The sequence below is a fragment of the Lissotriton helveticus genome, chromosome 3_1 (genome assembly GCF_964261635.1).
Source record: "Lissotriton helveticus chromosome 3_1, aLisHel1.1, whole genome shotgun sequence".
Classification (NCBI taxonomy): Eukaryota; Metazoa; Chordata; class Amphibia; order Caudata; family Salamandridae; genus Lissotriton; species Lissotriton helveticus.
In genome coordinates, this window is record NC_136061.1 from 2,060,218,522 (window position 1) to 2,060,241,774 (window position 23,253).

The following is a 23,253-nucleotide window of genomic DNA, read 5'->3' on the forward strand; positions in this document are numbered from 1 at the left end:
ACACGACTCTAGAGATACACTCTTGATTAGGGGAGAGCAAAGTTGTCATGTTCTATGGTTGTCAGAAACTAAATCCCTTCTTGTCTATCCAGGGAGGTTCAACTCCTCCTTGCCTATTCGAGAAAGTTTCTAGTGAACTCTGAGCTAGCTGGCAAACCCAAAACTTTAAGTCTAATATCGACAGTAGAAGACCTAGTTAACGTCTGGTCTAGGTCTATACTATTGGAGGTATTATTCCAATGTGCAGAGCCTATTGGGATAATAGGAACTACACTACAAAAGTACAAACACCCCCATGCACAAGATCATCCCCAAGATAACCTATCCCCTTCATACCACTCTCAGTCGCAATTCCTTATCTGCAACCACCACCAGCCTTCATGGCGGCCATGCTATGTCAATTCGGAGTCTGCACTAAAATTCTCTATGCAGGTACCTCAAGGGGGCCAGGGCCCCAATTGCTGTTGGCCTCCAGGGCAAGGCTGGCTGCCCCTGCCCCCAGAGGAGGACAGTCTGATGCAGAAGCAGGGTGGGCTGCCCAGCCGGCGTATAAAAGCAGGATGGGCTAAGAATGTCTCCACCACCTGTGGTTTACCGCCCAATAGAGCTTTAGTTTCAAAACAAGGCGAATGCTCCAGCATCAGCATTGGGAGCTAGGTTCCTCAACACACAGAGGGCAGCGATGCCTGTGGAAGTAGCAAAATCATCAAACACTGCTTAAAATTCAATCACATGACCCATGTCGATAGAAAAATCCATCTAATTAGTGCCACCACCATCATGCTAAGCACATAAAGTTTCAAGAGGCACCGGATTCCTGTCAAGAAAACACCACAAACATCCACAGTCCCAGCCATTCCCTTGCAGGTTCCCATGGGGGTGCACACATGACATTCCAACCACCTCCAGTGTCCTTCTCTTAAAATGAAGCCACGCCCAAACTCACAGGTAGCTGTCCACCGGGACCCGCATAGAGCAACAGAAACGGGCCAAAGATTCTGAACCCTTTGAGAACAAGTAAGTAGCCCAGAAATGCAGTTTAATTTGAAACAAACCTTGCCCCATGTCACGTGCAGAGGCCAAAAGGATACACTTGTGTCAAAAGAACAATGAAACTAAAATCCAAACACCCACTTCAATCACTCAATCAGGATTTATAAAGCGCAGCTAATCACCTGATAGGGTATCAAGGTGCTTGCAGGCCCCAGAGGCTTATTCAAATAGCCAAATCTTGAGGGCCATTCGGAATTCCAGAAGTGAGGTGATGGTCCATAGGTGCATGGAGAGGCTGTTTCAGGTCTTTGCTGCGATGTGAGAGAAGGAGTGTCCTGCACTTCTGCTTCAGTAGATGTGGGGAGTATAGGCAAGTGAAAGGAAGGTGGAGTGTAGTGTTCTTGATGGTTGGTGGAAGTTCAAGTGGTGTTTAATGTATTCGGGTCCTTGGTTATGTAGAACCTTGTGTGCATGAGTAAGCAGCTTGGATTGGTATCTCTTGTGTACGGGGAGCCAGTGGAGTTTCCTGAGGTAGGGTGTTATGTGGGTTCGTTGGTAAAGGTTGAGGATGAGTCTGGCGGTGGGGTTCAATGTGGTCTGAAGTCTCTGTAGAAGTTGTTCCTCGATTCCCATGTAGAGGATATTGCCATAGTCCTGTTGGCTGGTGATGAAGGCTTGTGCCACGGTACATCTTGCGTGTATGGGTAGCCACATGAAGATCTTCCCTTAACAATTACACAAAGCACATGCAGATCAAAAGGACACACCAGCCCGATCAAAGTGGCATACCTTTAAACAAAAATAGCACACAGGAAAGGAGCACAGTCCCCACTGTAGTTAGGAGAGGGGGGAACCAAACCATAGGGCGTCTATAATTTCTAAATGTACACAGATACACAGTCTAGTTCAAGACCAAAAATATAAGACCATACATTTTTCCAAAAGACATTTACAAGTCTAAAATGGTTAAGTGACTGCAAACATTCCATGTATATAACTACTACATTTCAGTGGACAACCCTGACTCATTTTGCAACTACATATCAGACCCCCCAGGATTTTGCGGCATAGATTTGCAAATTTAGTGGCACAAAAATGGAAATTTAGCGGCACAAAAATGGAAATTCAGCTGCATTATTGCGGCACTTCATTTTACTTGAAATCATTCCTGTTCAGCCTTAAATCAATGTAAGAGAGCAGAGTAGCAGAGTTTTCCACTGTGAAATAGGCATGTTTAAAGTATTTGTTGCTCTACAGAAGCAAAGCTCCAATGTGCACCTTGTGAGAGAGGTCCCTATTTCTCCCTGGGGTGTTCTAGCACCCATGTATTCACCCCTGCTGAGGCACCGCTGCCTCCTGGACCCGTCCAGAATGTGCTACACCTGTGGGCCAAGAGAAGTGTTTGCACCAGGGCCAGAGTGAGTTTTCTTCTATACCAATCTGCACGTCTCCATCTGCACATGACTTAGGTTTGGAATGAAGTCTGCAATTAAATAACAGCAGAGGTGTGTGTGCAGGGTTTTAAGTAGGATGAAAAAACTGGGGGGTCTGTCATAGGGGCTTGGCAGATGTAATTAAGTGCCTGGCTTAAAACACTTAAGCTAAAAATCTGAACTTAGTATAGTGTGCTGCCTGAAAGGGAATTTTGCTGCTTCTGTCCATTCATCCAGATATATAACACAATAAGGCCTTGCAATTGATGACCTGCATATGTCTGCACTCCAGCGCTCCCTTTTGATAGTTATTCTGCTGCAGAAGGCTCCCATGGCTGGAAACTGACTTTGCTCTCTCATTAATCGAAATGGGAATTTGTAATACAAACGTCGTCTCTCACAGCTTGGCCAGAAGGAAGCAGATATTGGACGCCGGCAAGTAGTGACGTGTGCGCGCACAGCCAATTAAAGGCCATTGTTTGATTTGCTGTCTCCTGGTAGACACTATTTTGTAAATATCGCAGCCAAAATTGTATATATTGCGGCCATTGTGCTAGTCAGATGATTTCTCGATGTTTGCCTGAATTGTGTAATATTGGAGGGTCAGATAAATATATGAGAGAAAGAGGTACCCCGACCATGTGAGCTGTGGTATGCAACCCTGACACTCAGCACTACCCATGCAGCTGAAAAGTATTCAAGTCGCTCATCCTCACTATGATGGGAAAGAGAGAACCCCTCACCTGTTCCACTTACAGTGCCAACGTCTGTCTTCCCCAAAGCAAGGGTTTACGTCTTCACGCCCTGTGTCAATGTTACATTGTGAATGTATGTGATCAAGCATACAGTGCAAGACTATACTGCATTCAATGGCCTTGGGAGGAATGGGGCCCCATCTGAAGGGTTTGGGACCCCTGAAGAGTTGCCCCCTCATGTTACCCCCTTGCCCAGTCCTTTGGGCCTTTCAGATGTGCTGAACTTTGTCAATCTCCCATAGTCACTGAACAGAGCAGTTCACCTTCTGACAGCAGCAGGTCAGACTAATACCCCCTAAGCCGAGGGGGTGGGGAGAAGTATTTCTCCCGGTGCCTAAAAATGATTGTGTCTTTCTGTAATGCAACAAGTGCTCATGTAAAGGGCTCGGATACCTTCGTGTTGAGTTTGCGCTAATTAAAACTGCACCAACAAAAAAAACCTTCAATCAAATTCAAACGAAACAGGAAAAAATATGTTTCATTGTTATTGATACCCTAGTAATCTAGCCTGCAAGAAGCCAATTAATTTTTAAACGCACGGATAATATCCAACTTCTGTTACATAGCCTTTGATAGGTGCATGAATATACAAGGGCATTTATTAGCAGACAAGTATGGCAGACTGACCCGAGCCTTGTAAATGGGAACGTTGCTTTGGTCCTTGTGCCTTTTAATTTTGCAATAAAATTTAAGTGGTTTCCTGTGGTGTAGAAAGTAAAATGTATGTGCATACAGTAAGTATGCTGTCGAGGTAATGCGAACGGCCGCAGCTAATGCTGCAAACTGCAGGAAGCTTGAACACAACTAAGTCATGCCAATCCGGAAAAACACAAAAGACTTCTATATACGTATATGAATATAAAACTACAAATCATAAAGCTTGGTTTGTGTTCTTGACACTACCGCAATTAGGCCTAATTACGTAGATTTTCTGATGGTTTTCTGACAAATGGTCATCCTAATAAGCTATGGAAGCAAAATTTGGTAATGGCAAAAGATGGCGAATAGCACCACATAGCGGTTTGTGTTTGAAGATTAACTGTTAAGCATTCATCTTTTTTGGCTCTAGTAATTTATTTGGTTCGACTTGAAACATAAGTGTTTATGCATGTGAAAAAGTGCAGCTGCCAAATTATTAACCAGTTGAGGACTAGTGTCAGCGTTAATTTCGCTCTAATAAACGACTCCCCGATGCTCTTTAGTAGTCTGTAATCTAGAAAGAGCTGGTGAGCTATGATGTATAGAACAGGATTGTGTTTGTAAGCATCGACTTCAACTGTCAAATTAATTTGCTGCAGGTCAGATGATAGGATTAGTTAAAGGTCACAATGTGGTTTGACTAAAAATTGCTTCAGAAGGGACCACTAACAAAACAGTATTTTCGCATTTTCCCTAATGCCGGCCGCAGTAGGAAGAAGGTAGGTATTACAGCTGTACGCGCCACGTAGTGACGTATGCGCGTACAGCCAATAAAATTTTATCATTTCTTTTGCTGCCTGCCGGAAACCTTTTTTCGCTGCCAAAACGGTAAATATCGCGGTAATCGCGCTCCTCTGCTGATTTCGCGATTATTTTGCAAATCGCGAAATCGCGAAAAGCTGGAGGGTCTGACATATGCAATTTACTGCATTATTTTTGCCAACATTACAAAAAAAAGTGACACAATATAACAACAAAGAGACAAAAGGGGCTTGTAAATCTGCCCCAGAGTGTGTGCAGCAGTGCATGTATAATAACTGGGAATTGTTCAGGGGGAGGGATGAGGAGAGAGAGGAGTAAAAAGAGAGAGGGTGGAGTATGAGGACAGGGGGGAGTATGAGGAAAGAGGGGAAATATCAGAAGAGAGGAGGAAGTATAAGAAGAGAGAGGGAGAGTATAAAGAAAGATGGGGAGCATGAGGAGACAAAGAAGAGTATGAAGAGGGAGTATGTGGAGAGAGGGAGGAGTAAGAGGAGAGAAAGAGGAGTATGAGGACAGGGAGGAGTATGAGAAGAGAGAGGAGAGAATGAAAAAAAGAGGGGGAGTATCAGGAGAGAGGAGGAGTATAAGGAGAAAGAGGGAGAGTGTGAGGAGAGAGGGAGGAGTATGAGGTGAGAGAGAAAGAAGAGTATGAGGAGAGAGTGGGAGTATGTGCAAAACAGGGAATATGAAGAGAGGGAGGAGTATGAAAGGATGGGGAAAGTATGAGGACTGAGGGAGTTATGAGGAGAGAAGAAAGAGTAAGAGGAGAAAGGGTAAAGAATGTAGAGAAAAGAGAAATATAAGAAGAGAAGGGGTATATAAAGGAGAGAAGAGAATATGAAGAGAAAGGGAGCATAAGGAGAGAAAAAACAATAAGAGGAGAGAGGGGGAAATATGAAAAGAGGGGGCAGTATGCAGGGCCTGACTGGGAACCACAACCGGCCTTGGCAAAGTGATCGGCCGAACCACCTCCCCACTCGGGGGGTTTGGAGGGGCCGCCGAGCTCTTTGTCGGGACCGGTTTTCGGCCGATTTTGGTACTGGGCCGATTTTGCAGCAATGCTGCAAAAACTGCCCTGTAGCAAAAACGCCCCCCAGGGGACCAAAACCGACCCCCACCAATGTTCCCTCCAATTTTCTTCCTCTGTGTGCGGCAGTGGAGAGTCTCTGTGCGCTGCAACCATGGCTATGTGCGCCAGGAACCAAACCGCTCGTTAGTAAGCCAGGTCTTACTCTCTTGGAGAGGATTTGTCCATCTTGAATTTTAAAGTGCGGAGCTTTGTTGGACAAGAATATAGCATACTTTGGAGGAAGCTGTCATGCTTTTGGGTGTCACCCTGCACCCTATTGGACAGCGGTGCCCCACCTTGTCTCCACAGATCATTGAATATGAATGTGAGAGCAACTCAGTTCTACATTGCTGCCTGAAACTACAAGAAGAAGGATTGCCCTGCTGTAACCCTGGCCTGCACCACAGAGGATTGCTCCCTGAAAGACTGCTCCTGTTTGCACACTTGGAACTATGACACTGAGGATTTTTTGGGGGCTGGGTCCAAAGTGGCCCTGTAGAGTGCCAGTACTGTCACAGAATAAGCCTTATGGCTAATTGGTGCCGCCTAAAAATTTACCACAAACAGAATGGGATAGTACTGGGACAGTACCCATGGAACATACATCCCCCAAACCAAGCACAGAGCAATGTGCATGCATCACACAATTAGCTTCAAGGAAACTAGGCCATAGCCGCCTCACCGGCTGGTTGGCTGGGCACAGGGCAGTTGCTGCAACAAACAGGGAGCTCAGCCCCATAGGGATAAAAACCACAGCCACCGCAGGGTGTGCAGTCTGTCTGAGGTTGCAGCACCCTAGCATAATCCCAAAGTACAAACACACCATTGCACAAGATCATCCCCAAGATAACCTATCCCCTTCATACCACTCTCAGTCACAATTCCTTACCTGCCACCACCACCAGCCTTCATGCTATGTCAATTCGGAGTCTGCACTAAAATTCACTATGCAGGTACCTCAAGGGGGCCAGGGCCCCATTTGCTGTTGGCCTCCAGGGCAAGGCTGGCTGCCCCTGCCCCCAGAGGAGGACAGTCTGATGCAGAAGCAGGGTGGGCTGCCCAGCCGGTGTATAAAAGCAGGATGGGCTATGAATGTCTCCACCACCTGTGGTTTACCGCCCAATAGAGCTTCAGTTTCAAAACAAGGCGAATGCTCCAGCATCAGCATTGGGAGCTAGGTTCCTCAACACACAGAGGGCAGCGATGCCTGTGGAAGTAGCAAAATCATCAAAAACTGCTTAAAATTCAATTACATGACCTGTGTCGATAGAAAAATCCATCTAATTAGTGCCACCACCATTAGGCTAAGCACATAAAGTTTCAAGAGGCACCGTATTCCTGTCAAGAAAACACCACAAACATCCACAGTCCCAGCCATTCCCTTGCAGGCTCCCATGGGGGTGCACACGTGACATTCCAACCACCTCCAGTGTCCTTCTCTTAAAATCAAGCCGCGCCCAAACTCACAGGTAACTGTCCACCGGGACCCACATAGAGCAACAGAAACGGGCCAAAGAGTCTGAACCCTTCCAGAACAAGTGAGTAGCCCAGAAATGCAGTTTAATTTGAAAACAAACCTTGCCACGTGCAGAGGCCAAAAGGATACACTTGTGTCAAAAGAACAATGAAACTAAAATCCAAACACCCACTTCAATCACTCAATTAGGATTTATAAAGCGCAGCTAATCACCTGATAGGGTATCAAGGTGCTTGCAGGCCCCAGAGGCTTATTCAAATAGCCAAATCTTGAGGGCCATTCGGAATTCCAGAAGTGGGGTGATGGTCCATAGGTGCATGGGGAGGCTGTTCCAGGTCTTTGCTGCGATGTGGGAGAAGGAGTGTCCTGCACTTCTGCTTCAGTAGATGTGGGGAGTATAGGCAAGTGAAAGGAAGGTGGAGTGTAGTGTTCTTGATGGTTGGTGGAAGTTCAAGTGGTGTTTAATGTAGTCGGGTCCTTGGTTATGTAGAACCTTGTGTGCATGAGTAAGCAGCTTGGATTGGTATCTCTTGTGTACGGGGAGCCAGTGGAGTTTCCTGAGGTAGGGTGTTATGTGGGTTCGTTGGGAAAGGTTGAGGATGAGTCTGGCTGTGGGGTTCAATATGGTCTGAAGTCTCTGTAGATGTTGTTCCACGATTCCCATGTAGAGAACATTGCCATAGTCCTGTCGGCTGGTGATGAAGACTTGTGCCACGGTACGTCTTGCGTGTATGGGTAGCCACATGAAGATCTTCCCTTCACAATTACACAAAGCACATGCAGGTCAAAAGGACACACCAGCCCGATCAAAGTGGCACACCTTTAAACAAAAATAGCACACAGGAAAGGAGCACAGTCCCCACTGTAGTTAGGAGAGGGGGGAACCAAACCATAGGGCTACAATAATTTCTAAATGTACACAGATACACAGTCTAGTTCTAGACCAAAAATATAAGACCATACATTTTTCCAAAAGACATTTACAAGTCTAAAATGGTTAAGTGACTGCAACCATTCCATGTATATAACTACTACATTTTAGTGGACAACCCTGACTCATTTTGCAACTACATATGCAATTTACTGCATTATTTTTGCCAACATTACATAAAAAAGTTACACAATATAACAACAAAGAGACACAAGGGGCTTGTAAATCTGCCCCAGAGTGTATGCAGCAGTGCATGTATAATGACTGGGAATTGTTCCGGGGGAGGGATGAGGAGAGAGAGGGGTAAAAAGAGAAAGGGCGGAGTATGAGGACAGGGGGGAGTATGAGGAGAGCAGGAGTATGAGGAGAGAGAGGTGAGAATGAGAAAAGAGGGGAAATATCAGAAGAGAGGAGGAAGTATAAGAAAAGAGGGAGAGTATAAAGAAAGATAGGGAGCATGAGGAGACAAAGAAGAGTATGAAGAGGGAGTATGTGGAGAGAGGGAGGAGTAAGAGGAGAGAAAGAGGAGTATGAGGACAGGGCGGGGTGTGAGGACAGGAAGGAGTATAAGAAGAGAGAGGAGAGAATGAGAAAAAGAGGGGAGTATCAGGAGAGAAGAGGAGTATAAGGAGAAAGAGGGAGAGTGTGAGGAGAGAGGGAAGAGTATGAGGTGAGAGAGAAAGAAGAGTATGAGGAGAGAGTGGTAGTATGTGCAAAACAGGGAATATGAAGAGAGGGAGGAGTATGAAAGGATGGGGAAAGTATGAGGACTGAGGGAGTTATGAGGAGAGAAGAAAGAGTAAGAGGAGAAAGGGTAAAGAATGTAGAGAAAAGAGAAATATAAGAAGAGAAGGGGTATATAAAGGAGAGAAGAGAATATGAAGAGAAAGGGAGCATAAGGAGAGAAAAAACAATAAGAGGAGAGAGGGGGAAATATGAAAGAGGGGGCAGTATGCAGGGCCGGACTGGGAACCACAACCGGCCCTGGCAAAGAGCTCTTAGTCGGGGCCGGTTTTCGGCCAATTTTGGTACAGGGCCGATTTTGCAGCAATGCTGCAAAAATGGCCCTGTAACAAAAACGGCCCCCACCAATGTTCCCTCTAGGTTTTCTCCCTCTGTGTGCGGCAGTGGAGAGTCTCTGTGCGCTGCAACCATGGCTATGTGCGCCAGGAACCAAACCGCACGTGTCTGCGGTGCCAAATGGCACTTAAAATGTTTACTTTAAAAAGTGAAAAGATGGTGCATTTTCACACATACAGGTCCACAATAAGGGTCTTAAGGGCAGTTTGCAAATTGGATAAGCACGCCATGACTTGAATTGGTTACACTGGCAAGTACACTTCAAGTTTAGAAAAGCACAAGACATAAGCAATCTGAAACCTTGGTCCAGCCTGAGGCGCGTGATATTGGCATGTAATTCATGCAACAAATGTCTTGTAAAAAAATGGCAGACTCACAATTCCAAAAATGGATACCCTAGTGATTTGTACAACTTAAATTACTTTTTAAAAACGCCTTTTGAAGCAGAGGCAATTTCAAGAGGGAGACAGCCTGAATTGGGTCTATTGACATGGACATGTATGAATACAGCAGTGTATTAATTAGTGGTACGCAAGGGCTTGTGGAAAGTGAGCAATCAGACAGCAGCACGAAAATATGTGCCCCTTTTTCTTCTCTCTGTTCCCCTCGCTGTCCCCATGCTCTCTTTGCCCGGTCTTTCCTTCTGTACCCCTCGCTGCCTGTGTCTCTGTCCAGTTTTCCCTTCTGTTCCCCTCGCTGCCCCAGTGCCTCTCTGCCCGTTCTGCCTTCTGTTCTTAGCTGCCCCTATATTTCTGTATTTTGGCTCTGTGCCATTAGTTTTTTGTGCCCATCTGCCCTTTGTGTCACTCGTTTTTCTGCCCCTTTTGCCTTCTGTTCCACTCATTTTTCGTGCCCATCTGCCCTCTGTGCCACTTGTTTTTCTGCCCCTTTTGCCTTCTGTTCCACTCGTTTTCCCTCGTTTTTTGAACCTTTCCACTCTCTGTTCCACTTGTTTTTTGTGCCTTTCTGTCCTGTGTTCCACTTCGTTTTCCCCTCATTTTTTTGCCTTTCTGCCCTCTGTCCCACTCGTTTTTGGTGCCCTTCTGCCCCACTCGTTTTGTGCCTTTCTGTCCTGTGTTCCACTCGTTTTTCCCTTGTTTTTGGTGCCGTTCTGCCCTCTGTCCCACTCGTTTTTGGTGCCCTTCTGCCCTCTATCCCACTCGTTTTTGGTGCCCTTCTGCCCTCTGTCCCACTCGTTTTGTGCCTTTCTGTCATGTGTTCTACTCGTTTTTCCCATGTTTTTGGTGCCCTTCTGCCCTCTGTCCCACTTGTTTTGTGCCTTTCTGTCCTGTGTTCTACTCGTTTTTCCCTTGTTTTTGGTGCCCTTCTGCCCTCTGTCCCAATCGTTTTTGGTGCCCTTCTGCCCACTGTCCCACTCGTTTTTGGTGCCCTTCTGCCCTCTGTCCCACTCATTTTGTGCCTTTCTGTCCTGTGTTCTACTCGTTTTTCCCTTGTTTTTGGTGCCCTCTGTCCCACTTCGTTTTTCCGATTTTTGTGGCCTTTTTGCCTCCTGTTCCGCTCAATTCCCCAGCCGCTGTGGCTTTTGTTTAGGTATTGCTGTTAATCAGTGCTCCTTCACGGGCTCTGATTAACAGCAATACTTAAACAAAGGCCAGAGTCTGCCCCGCGTTTACTAACAAAAGCGTAGACAGTTTCCAAACACAGCTTGTGCTAAAGTACACGCTGTGTCTCGAAACTGTCTACGCTTTTGTTAGTAAATGCGGGGCAGACTCTGGCCTTTTGTTTAAGTATTGGTGTTAATCGGAGCCCGTGAAGGGGCTCTGATTAACAGCAATACTTAAACAAAAGCAACAGTCTGCCCCACGCGCTCCACAGCCCACCAGCCACCCCCGCCTCCTTACCTGCACTCCTTACGCCCGCACCAGATTCAAAAGTGACAGATAAATGATGATCGCGCCGCTCGCATCTTTAAAGCGGCCGGCGGCGCGACTCTCTCGCTGGACGTCCTGTGTGCGTGCTGCACGCGGGACGGTGCGGGGTGACGTCAGGACAGATGCGCGCGCGCGCCCTAGAGGGAGCGTAGGCCCCCACCCGTACGGCGCACCGGAGGACTGCCCGGTGCCCGCTATGGCCAGCCCGGCCCTGGGAGTATGAGGAGAGAGAGGTGAATATCAGATGACAGGAGGGAGTATAAATACAGAGAAGACGAATATGAGGAGACAGTGGGGAGTATGAGGAGAGAGAGGAGGAGGATAATGAGAGAGAGAGGAGTATAAAAAAGAGGGGCAAGTATAAAGAGAGAAGATGAGTATAAGTAGAGAGGGCTATGTATGAGAAGAGAAGGGAGAGTATAAAAAGAGAAGATGAGAATGTGCAAAAAAAGGGAAGTATAAGAAGAGAGGGGGTGTATTAGAAGAAAACAGATACTATGAGGAGAGAGTGAGGAGTATGAGGAGATGGATGAGTATGAGGAGTAAAGGGGGTATGAGGAGAGAAATAGAAGTATGAGGAGAGAAGTAAGAGTATGAGGAGAGAGAGGACGAGTGTGAGGACAGAGGAGGAGTATAACGAGAGAGGGGTGTTTCTAAGAAGAGAGGGGGAGTATGAGGAGAGAGGGGGAGAATGTTAAAAAGATCCAATATAAATTCTAAATGTACACACACACAATCTGATTCTAGACAAAAAAATATAAGAGCTTACATTTTACCAAAACATATTTACAAGTCTAAAAAGATTAAGTGATTCCACACATTCCATTTATATAACTACTACATTTCAGTGGACAACCCTGACTCATTTTACAAATACATATGCGATTTGCTGCATTATTTTTGCCGACATTACATAAAAAGTGACACAATATACCAACAAAGAGACACAAGGGGCTTGTAAATCTGCCCCAGAGTGTATGCAGCAGCGCATGTATTTTAACTGGGAATTGTTAAGGGGAGGGATAAGGAGAGAGAGAGGAGTACGAAGAGAGAGGGCGGAGTATGAGGACAGGAGGGAGTATGAGGACAGCAAGAGTATGAGGAGAGAGGTGAGAATGAAGAAAGAGGGGAAATATCAGGAGAGAGGAGTAATTATAAGAAGAGAGAGGGAGGGTATAATGAAAGAGGGGGAGTATGAGGAGACAAAGAAGAATATGAGGAGAGAAGGGGGAGTATGTGAAGAGAGGGAGGAGTAAGAGGAGACAAAGAGGAGTATGACGACAGGGAGGAGTGTGAGGACAGGAAGGAGTATGAGAAGGGAGAGGAGAGAATGAGAAAAAGAGGGGAGTATCAGGAGAGAGGAGGAGTATAAGGAGAAAGAGGGAGAGTGTGAGGAGAGAGGGAGGAGTATGAGGAGAGAGAGAGAACAGTATGAGTAGAGAGGGGGAGTATGTGCAAAACAAAGAATATGAAGAGAGAGAGAGGAGTATGAAAGGATGGGGGAAGTATGAGGAGTGAGGGAGATATGAGGAGAGAAGAAAGAGTAAGAGCAGAAAGGGTGAAGAATATGGAGAAAAGAGAAATATAAGAAGAGATGGGGTATATGAGGAGAGAAGAGACTATAAAGAGAAAGGGAGTATAAGGAAAGAAAAAAACAATAAGAGGAGAGAGGGGGAAATATGAAAAGAGGGGGGAGCATGCAGGGCCGGACTGGGAACCACAACCGGCGCTGGCAAAGTGCTCGGCCGGCCCCCCTACCCACTCGGGGGGTTTGGAGGTGCCACCGAGCTCTTTGTCAGGGCCGGTTTTCAGCCGATTTTGGTACAGGGCCAATTTTGCAGCAATGGGTAATATGAGGAATGGGGGGAATATGACTAGAAAGGCATTATGAGGAGAGAAGAGAGAGTAAAAGGAGAGAGAGAGGGGGGAGTATGAAGAGAGAGACAAATATCAGGAGAGAGGAAGGAGTATAAGGAGGGAGAGATGGAATATAAGGAGAGAGCAAGGAGTATGAGGAAAGAGAGGAGCACTATAAAGAGAGAGGGAGGAGTATAAGGACAGAGTGGAGTATGAGGAGAGAGAGGTGAGAATAACAAAAGAGGGGAAATATCAGAAGAAATGGGAGAGTATAAGGAGAGAGAGGGAGGATGTGAGGAGAAAGGGGGGGTATGAGGAGACAGAGAGGAGTATCAGGAGAGAAGTAGAAGTATATGGAAAAGAGAAAATATGAAGAGAGGGAGGAGTATAAAGGGATGGGGGAAGCATAAGGAGTGAGGAAGATATGAGGAGAGAAGGAAGAGTACCCTCAACACATCATTCAAAAGTCAACTGTCCACAGAGGTCAAAAGATCAGCACACTGTAAAGCACTCTTCTTCAACAAGTTTAGACTCTGCAAAAGGTACTTACTAATAAGTACCAAAAAACCAAAAAGCTACTCTAAAATGCAACAAACATCTAAATACATAAGCTTAATAGATATCTGTAAAACATATTTTTTTCATTCTTTTTTTCTTTCTTAGGTACGCGTTTGGGACGACTTATGAACTTCGCACATGACGTCGTACTGTAAATTTACCGTAAAAAAAAACCCTATCACTAATTTTTATTATCCTCGGGGACCCCGTCCCCCGGGGCTCAAATAAAACTTTGGGGACCGTCAGGGGAACTCCAACGCCCCCACGGTCCCAACCGGCTCCCTGCGTCCTTTGGCAGCCGGCATTGCTTTTCGTCAGAGAGAGCAGCTTACATGCTACTCCCCCTGATGAAAACCAATATGCTTTCCTATTTGAAAGAGAGAGCACGTTTCCTGCTCTCTCTTCCAAATAGGAAAGCAGTTTGCTATGGTAGGGCGAGGCTCCCGCCATACCATAGCAAACAGCAGTGTCCCAAAGGTAGGCACCCCAGGACACTGCAGGAGCCGGCCCTGGGGGGTAGCGGCCCCCAGGGCCATCAAAGGCTCCAGGAGGGGAGCCGTGCAGCCCCCCTCCCATCATTTGTAAAGCCCTATACGGTGGTGGCCCCTGGGGCTGGGGGATCCATCACGGACCCCCCAATTTAAAGATTAGAGACCCGGGTAGATGGCGGTCCCCAGGGTTGCGGGGGGCCGTGAGCAACCCCACATACATACCGTTAAAGCCCCGAGACTGAATACATTAGTACAGCCCACTGTGCTTACGCTACCAGGAAAACAGAACAACACTACATGGCCCAACACGTGCAGAAGTAAAACAGTTAAAACGTGAGCACGTGTAAACTGTAAAACATGACATCTAAATAGGCAGAGCAACATCTTCCTTCGGTAGACTACTAAACAACCAAAAACTATATAGACCACACCTAGTGTGTAATTAGTTTCATTTTCCCAAGTTAATTCTGAGTCGCCAATCTGTGATGCAGGTTCCTTTTTCTAGCATCGGATTATTTTTTTACATCAACAAACAAATTCTGGAGTTGTAAGTTATTTCAATATGGCATAGGCATAATACTTAATTATAATTTGTGGCTATTTGTCAATATTTAAACATTTATAGCTAGAAAAAAATGTTATTGCATGTTTTTTGCTTTTTATCTGTAATGTCAGCAGCTTGTTTTTAGAAACAGATAGATTACAACAAACATTGCTCCTTTTCTGGCTCCTTTCAGCTTATATATTGTGACTTTTTATATTATAATATTGACACTGTACTTCGCTTGAGAGGTGTTGGTGACCCGTTGACGCAAACCCTAAACATTTACAATCAACGTCACCATCTTCCAGTTGTTATTGTGTTTTCCCCTAGAGATCATATATTGTTAATATGTATATTATAAAATTAACAGTTATGGTGATCTCAGTGGAGTTCATGATCCGTCGTCACAAAGAGGAACGATATGTAAGCAACGTTACCGGCTTCTAGTTTTCAGTCTGTTTCCCCCTTGTGATCATGTGCTGTGAGAATAAATACATATAATTCTCACCGTCATGATCTCAGAGGAGTTTATGACCAGTCGCCACGAAGATCAACATTTTTCACCTCCTGGAGAAAAGAAGTTCAGTAAATAATTACCGCTCGAAAGTATTTCATTATGGATGTTCTGTTAAATACGTAGCTTTATTTTCCTTTTGTCCTTACTGTAACAATGGTATCAATCGTTATATTGTAATAGATTGTCCTATTGTTACAGAACAGGAATAGGAGATTTTTCAGCGCCATCTGTAATATAGCTTTCAAATCTTAAATCGTACTTGATCAGATATTTTTTTCAAGAAACATATTTTACAAAACTGCAGAATGAACAATATAGCTATCATGCATACTTTATTACTTTAAATATTTAATAAACCCTGCATTTCTGAATGTTATTTTCTAATTTCTATTCTTATTTGAGGTTCCTATTCACCTTCTTCCTAAAGAATATATAGGACCAGTACAATATATTATAAGAGTACCATCCAATATATTCTTTAGTGAGTATGTGATTTGTTAGCGGAACAGTGTGCAACCTCTAAGCACTATGACAGAACGTTCCTGAATTCTACAGATTACAAATTTGAAAAATAATAATGCATACATTTCGATGTAATATGAAGTCACTTGTATTTAACTGTTTTTTACTTGTTCTCTTGATCTCAGATAATGTAGTGCAGGTGTGTTTGTTGTAGCACTTCTATTCTACTTTATCTAAAAGTAACTGATGCCCTCTTACATTATCAAGAATGTGAGGCAACACTTTTACAAACTGTAGCAGAAAAAAGAAGGATATTGCAACGCTTAACTGATATTTTAGGAAATTCCATTTTGAATTGTCACCCCTTTCATATATACAGCGACAGTTTCTGAAGAAAGTTTATTTGTATTTTCTTAATAAAAACTGTTTCAAACCTAGCCTGAATTTTCTGCTGCGCAACCACACCTCCCTATCAGAAAAGTAAATACTACATTACAAGTAAATAGTACTCCTAAGAAGTATGTAACCCGCAAACTTGATAAAAAAAGCGCAAGACACTGTCATTTTTCCGACGTGATTTATACACCACACGTCAATTATATTAATGACCCTTGAAACATATAAAAACAATGTTTTCCCTCATAATCCCTCTCCACCACCTTATGGGCACTGTACTGAGTTAATAGTCTTCCTAACCTGCCATGTACAACTTTCTTTTCCCATACTCCTTTGGAAGTGCATCACAATATCACTAACAGCAGTCAACCGTTCCCACACAATAAGGAGCAAACTTGTGCTCGGAACATTGTAGCCAATAAAATGTACATGTTGTTCCGTACAGGAGGAAGGAATAACTGCCAAAACGTATACTTTTAATACTTCACAGCCAATGTACATTAAGCTTCGTAAAGTCCCGCATGGAGCACGTTACCCTAATACTCCCCGAACAGGAAGGAATCGCTAAGAACACTTTTCCACTGACTTCTTCTACGACTAACGGTTCCTATGAAACAGAATATAAATCTCCAGCACAGTAACTATTTCAATTAGCAACATATTGGGGTAAACTTCTAACCTCTATGCTCACATAAGTGTTCCATGAGAGTTTGAGAGCAGCCGTTTGAGAGTAGCGTTGAAAGGTACTGGCTCTACAAAAACCGTTATATTTACCCTGCATCCTCTATAAAACAGAAGGGAAAGCAATTTAAAACAAAACACTGTGTACCAGATTTACAATCCCCTTGCACCACTCTCATGTACACGGCCCCCCCTACAAAATTAAAAGTGTGTGGACCTCAATTACGCCCCTCAAACCCTGGGAACATCCACCCCACGGAGATTTCTGTATTGTGTGACAGGGGCTCGGTGGACCTCCGCCTGGTGCCCTCGAGAGCCCTGGAGACCGCCACGCCCAGAGCCAGTTCCTGCAGTGTCCCGGGTGCCTACCCCCGGGACACTGAAATTTGCTATGAGAAGGCGGCTCCCGCCCTCCCATAGCAAACTTAGTGTGAACTTTGAAAGACACAGCAGTGAAATCTGTTTTCACTCTAAGATTCCAAACAAGATTGCATATTCACATACAACTTAGCATCTCCCCATGTGTAAAAGCAATGCCGGCTCCAGAAAGACACGAGGAGTCGGCGGGACCATGGGGGCATTTTACGCTCCGTCTTTTTTATTGGTAGGGTCATGTATGTTGTGACGTATGCGCTGGATGGGTGTGGTGTGGGTGTATACCAGCCATGAGGGAGTGTGTGTGCTGTTCTGACAGCTATACCTGGAACTAAGAAGTCACTACAATGGAAATCTGGACCATGTAGTGTTGTTGTGTTTTCCTGGTAGCATAAGCGGAGTGGGCTGTACTAATGTATTCAGTCTCGATTAATTTACCACCTCCCCCCGTGGCTTTTAAATATTGGGAGTGGGACCGCGTGGCACCGGAACACTGCAGGAGCTGTTCCTGGTGCGTGGTAGTCTTCAGGGCCTTCGAGGGCTCTGGGCATAGGGTCACGCAGTCTGCCTCACACAATACACAAAAAAAAGAGAAAGTGATGAGAGATGATTTCTGACGTGTTTAAGCTTCAGAGCCTAGACAATCATTAAATGGGGTTTTGCAGTGAAGTGCGTACTTATTCTGGAAGAAGTCTTTTAGGGTCTTCAAAGATATCTGTTTTGCTCGTATGTTTAAAACAGAAACCTTCAACACCTCTTTTTGATTGGTTGTGAAGCATTGACAAAAGACGTATTAGTGACCAATCACTTTCCTTGCGCAGATTGGCTGTTGTGTACTTACGTCTACCTTCCTGATGCTAATTTTGATTGGCTTTCTTTATTGTATGTGACTTTATGATACACTCACCATGTATGTAGCCCATTTTGTAACGCACTTTATTTTACTATGCGTTTCAAAAACTAGTTGTGGTAGAATGTTTTTAACTTAAACTGTGTACTCTACTTACGAGTTTATTGACTGTAAAAGTATTTAAAAATATTATTATATTTTCTATTCTATCATAATTGTAATGACTTTTCTCCTTTAGCGTGAAGTAGTATATTCTTTTATAAAAATGTATAATTCTTCAAACCATTCTTGAAAGAAAAATGCTCATGTTTTCAAAATATTTTTATTGAGTCTTTTATATTCATCATAAAGGTGAAATGCAAAAATTATTTTACATTCATTGGTATCACGCGTTGGACCACATTTATTTTATTTTATTATAAGCAGTCATTCCTTATATTTAGATTATATAAGTGTTGCCCCGTCATCTTTTTATAATTGTTTGGGCTTTTTTTACTTTCAGATAAAGTAGAATAGAAGTGCTACGACAAACACTCCCTCACTTTTTCATCTTTCTTTTTTATGTACATTTCATGCCATAAATACATTTAACAATCACAACATTTTAAACCACAATTATATTACTTTTTTTTAAAAAAGTACTTGCGAAGATAATCCTCCTATTCTTCACAAGTGAAAATTGGAAAAAGCACTACTTAATATGAACACTTTTAATCCAATTTCACTCTAGAAGATAAAGAGTTTTGTTTTTAGTGCATTTTTCAATCATAAAGAAATACTTGCATGCTAAAAAATATCTTCGTTGAAAGTCATCCAAATCCGGTTGAAGGATCATAAAGTTATATATAAATTAAAATATACATTAAGAATATGATCCCTCTGTGGAAATGAAAGATAAATTAAGGATTATGACATCGCTCCAAATCAATACTTTGCACGTACTAATTTGTTAAATAACCTATATTTCCATTCAGATAATTTACCTCTCTTTGATATTCTTTCCTTCCTCCGTAGAAATTCATGCAACTCCTCTGGAAAGTACATACGGTTTTATGTACTTTTAAATATACATTAACAATATGCACTCCCTGAGGAAATGAAATATGAATATGTTTCCGCAGTTCCGAATCATTCCTTTGCTCGTAGTTTCTTTGCCCGTATTGATTCTCTGAAACGGAACTTATCATCCCACGGTTGTGGTTTATATACTTTTTGGTTACATAACAGTCTATGGGATTAATTTATTGCTCCTCCCACTATTAAATCACGTTTTTCAGTTAACAGACGTTCTCATTTGCACTGTTTTAGCGCGTCACATATTTATGTAAATGTGCCTCTTTCCATACTCTTTAACTTTCGTATAATTTCTAAAATGCTTTATTTAAACTCGTTTTTATTATTAAAGCATTTCTATAGGTTGATTTTTTTTAATAGGAGTATTAACATTAATTCCCCTTTTTTTTAACTTATTATTCTAGTAACTTCCCTTTTTTAAAACTTTTTTTTATTTCTCTTTATTACCATATGTTAATGTAATCATTCACTCAGTAAGCATGTACTCATGCAGTGAGGCAGGCTTTAGGAAATGCAGTGATTCAAAGTGCTATGTATCATGCATGTAGTGGTGTAATAACCTTTACATTAATGCTTGAGGACTACAATTCCCCACACACTATATATATACCAGGGGTCTCCAACTAGTAGTTCGGGAGCTACTGGTAGCTCACCAGCACCCTATAAGTAGCTCTCAGAAGTGAAGCCAAACCAAACCAATCTCAGGGGCCATATTATCAAGAAAGGGCGATGCATTATCGACGTTTTTATCGGCAGGAAACTGCCGCTAAAGTGGTGATAATGAGCTTCATATTATCCTTTGTGAATTCCCATCACCCCGAAACTTTTTGGGAAGGAGCGGAGCAGACCGCCCCATCTTCTTGGAGAATTTTGCGAAGATTCCTCAACCGGCGCCAAAGTTATTCCAAAAAGAATGTTGCTGATTTCCTATGGAAACTAGGTCCTAACTATAACTACCTACTGGCGACCGCCAGTCTGTAATATATATATATATATCTATCTATATATATATAGATATATATATATATATATATATATATATATATATATATATATATATATATATATATATATATATATATATATATATATATATATATATATATAATCGCTCTGGTTGCACCCAATGCGAGATCACTTCCGGGCGGGTGCTCTTGAGTGGCAGTGCACACCACTAATTATTCTGTCTCCGTTTCCCCAATTTCAAGAGAAGTAAAGCACTCACGAGAGACGTTTCTTCAGCATCTGTTTATTCCGAAACAAACAAATGCGTTTCTTCAACCTGCCTTCCTCAGTGTTTGTCGACACACTGGGAGGCCACCATACTTTTCAACATTACGGGTACGTGTCACAATGGAAAAGGGAACTACTTAACATTCCCGCTATGGGCGCCATCTTGTAATATGCAATTTTAAACATTTCATATTGTTGCACATTCTTTAAGCTATCACAAATTCGATAAAACATTTGTACCATGATGGCATTCAAACTTATTCTAATTACATGCTCATCTGTTGCATTATTACGTTTCCTTATTGGATGAGCTCATTATACGCCGTATATCGGTTTACAAAATTGCTAATCACATTGCCCTTTACCCTATATGGGTGTTGAACATTTCATGCGCCCATGGGTTAATGCGGTACTCCAGTTGTCTCTATTAATTATATACAAGAATTCCCAAGGTATCCGTTAGTGACTTTTAGGAAAGCTCTTTTACTAAAGGACAAATTAGCCCCCCCAGCCCCGGGGACCACCAGCCCCTAGGACTTATCAGCTAAATGAAAGGGTGGGGGGGCTCAAAGGCCCCTCAAGCTCCGGGGTCCGCCACCCTCAGGGTTTATCTAAAATATTTGCGTGGGCTCACGGCCCCCCGCAGCCCCTGGGACCACCACCCCCCGGGGCTTGTTTCTTCAAAAAAAATTAAAAACGTGTGTGGGGGGACTTCAACTCCCCCACATGCCCCGGGGACCACCACCCTGGTAAATGGTGGAAGGGGGCCGCGCGGCCGCCCTCCTGAAGCCCGCGATGGCCCTGGGGACCACCACCCCCAGGACCAGCTCCTGCAGAGTCCAAAGGTGCCCACCCCTGGGACACTGCAGTTTGCTATGGCAGGGCGGGAGCCTCATGGCTCCCGCCCTGCCATAGCAAACTCTGCTTTGGTATTTAGAAGAGAGAGCAGGAAACCTGTTCTCTCTTCCAAATATCAAAGCAGATTGCTTTTCCACACGGGGAGCTACATCTTAGCAGCTCTCTGTGTGGAAAAGCAATACTGGCTCCCGCAGGAGGCAGGGAGCCAGTGAGACAGTGGGGTGATTGGGGATGCCCCCACGGTCCCCAAAGGATAAGGCCAGCCCCGGGGGATGGGGAACCCGGGGACCATTATGGCCTCGGGAGCGGGGCTATGTGGCCCCCTTTCAATTTTTTCAAAAATAAATAGGCATCAGGCCCTGGGGGATGGGGTCCCCAGGGCCAATAAATTAGGAAAAGAAAGGGGGCATTGCGCCGGAGGCCCCGCCCCCTAACTGCAGCACTCTGCTAACGCACCACGGGTACGTTTGCACAGTGGTGAAGGGAGGGGCAGGGCCTGAGGTGACATGTGTGCAAATACACCCTGTGGTGCGTTTTAAGTTGGGGAATTAATTCCTTTTCAATCCTGAAGGTCCCTGGGGGTCAACCAGCCCACCAGGTACCTCCAGTAAGTGCCAAGGAGCTGCATTGCAAAGTGTTGTAAAAAGGGGCGTGGTCTCTGACACCTCTCTGCAACGCAGCTTGCTGGCACATACTGGAGGAACCTGGTGGGCTAGTTGGCCCCCAGGGACCCTCAGGATTGCAGAGCAATTAATTCCCCAAGTTAAAAAGCGCCACAGGCCGTGTTTGCAGACATGTCACCTCAGCCCCCGATCCCTTCCTTCACCATTCGGCAAATGGGCCCCCTGGTGAGTTCTAAGTTGGGGAATTAATTCTCCTTCCATACTGACTGTCTCTGAAGGCCAACTAGCCCATCAGGTGCTTCCAGTAAGAGCCACTGCGCTGCGCTGCAGAGAGGTGGTCCAGGCCTGAGGTGACGTGTGAACACACGCCCTGTGGCATGTTTTAAGTTGGGGAAATAATTCCCCTTCAATCCTGAAAGCCCCAGGGGGCTCACCAGGAGTTTCCAGTAAGAGCCACTGTGCTGTGTTTCAGAAAGGTGGTCCAGGCAGTGCCCCTTTTTACACCTCTCTGCAACGCATCTTTGTGGCTCTTACTGGAGGTACCTAGTGGGCTACTTGGACCCTAGGGACCCTAAGGATTCAAGGGGACTTAATCTCCCAAATTAAAACAGCCACAGGGCGCGTTTACACAGTGGTGAAGGGAGATGATGGGGTCTGAGGTGACGTGTGCAAACACGCCCTGTGGCACGTTATAAGTTGGGGAAATAATTCCCCTTCAATGCTGAGGGCCCCTGGGGGCCAACCAGTCCACCAGGTGCTTCCAGTAAGCGCCACTGTGCTGCGTTGCACAGAGGTGGTCCAGGCTATGCCCCTCTTTACACCTCTTTGCAATGCAGCTCTGTGGTGCTAATCGGAGATACCTGGTGGGCTAGTTCGACCCAAGGGACACTCAGGATTCAAGGGGACTGATCCCCCAAATTAAAATGGCCACAGGGTGTGTTTGCACGCGTCACCTCAGCCCCCCCTCCCTTCACCAGTGTGCAAGCACACCCTGTGGTGTGTTTTAAAAGGTATTTTCAATCCCCCTGCCCTATTATGTACTAGGGTCTTAAAGAGGAGGCCATGGTAATCACTAACTATGGGCTGAAATCCGTTCCGCTTGGCAAATTTGATGTCTGCGAATCGCGTGAATTTGTAAAAAAATTAGCAATTTGCAAACTGGTCGATTTTTTTTTGCTTGGTCGCGCTTCAAAAATACAATCTTGCGTGCGCGGGTTGACTTACCGTGATTCTGTGCGCTGCGCCATTTTGGATCTAGCTGCGTGATCGTGCGAAACTTTTTGACCGCGAGTACATCATAGCGGCCCGCGATCTTGCACTGTGAGAGTTTGAGAATGCGACTACGTCATAAGGGCCCGCGATAACGCATCGCGGGAGTAAACAATTGCGAACATTTAGATGCGACGCGCAGCTGACTTCCGGTGGGAGATTTGAACAGCTTGCTTTCCCGAACTTGCAAAAATTACAATTCTGCACAAGAAATCTACCACAGGCAGCATAAACCTTCTGAAAATGATGATTTGGATCAGAATAACTCTTCAGATTGACATTTGGCTGCACTTTTCTGTGCAAGGAGTCAATTTTTGGGGGGGTGGGAGGAAGGAAGTGCCCCAGAGTCTCCAACTTCCTGTTCCTGTCCAGCA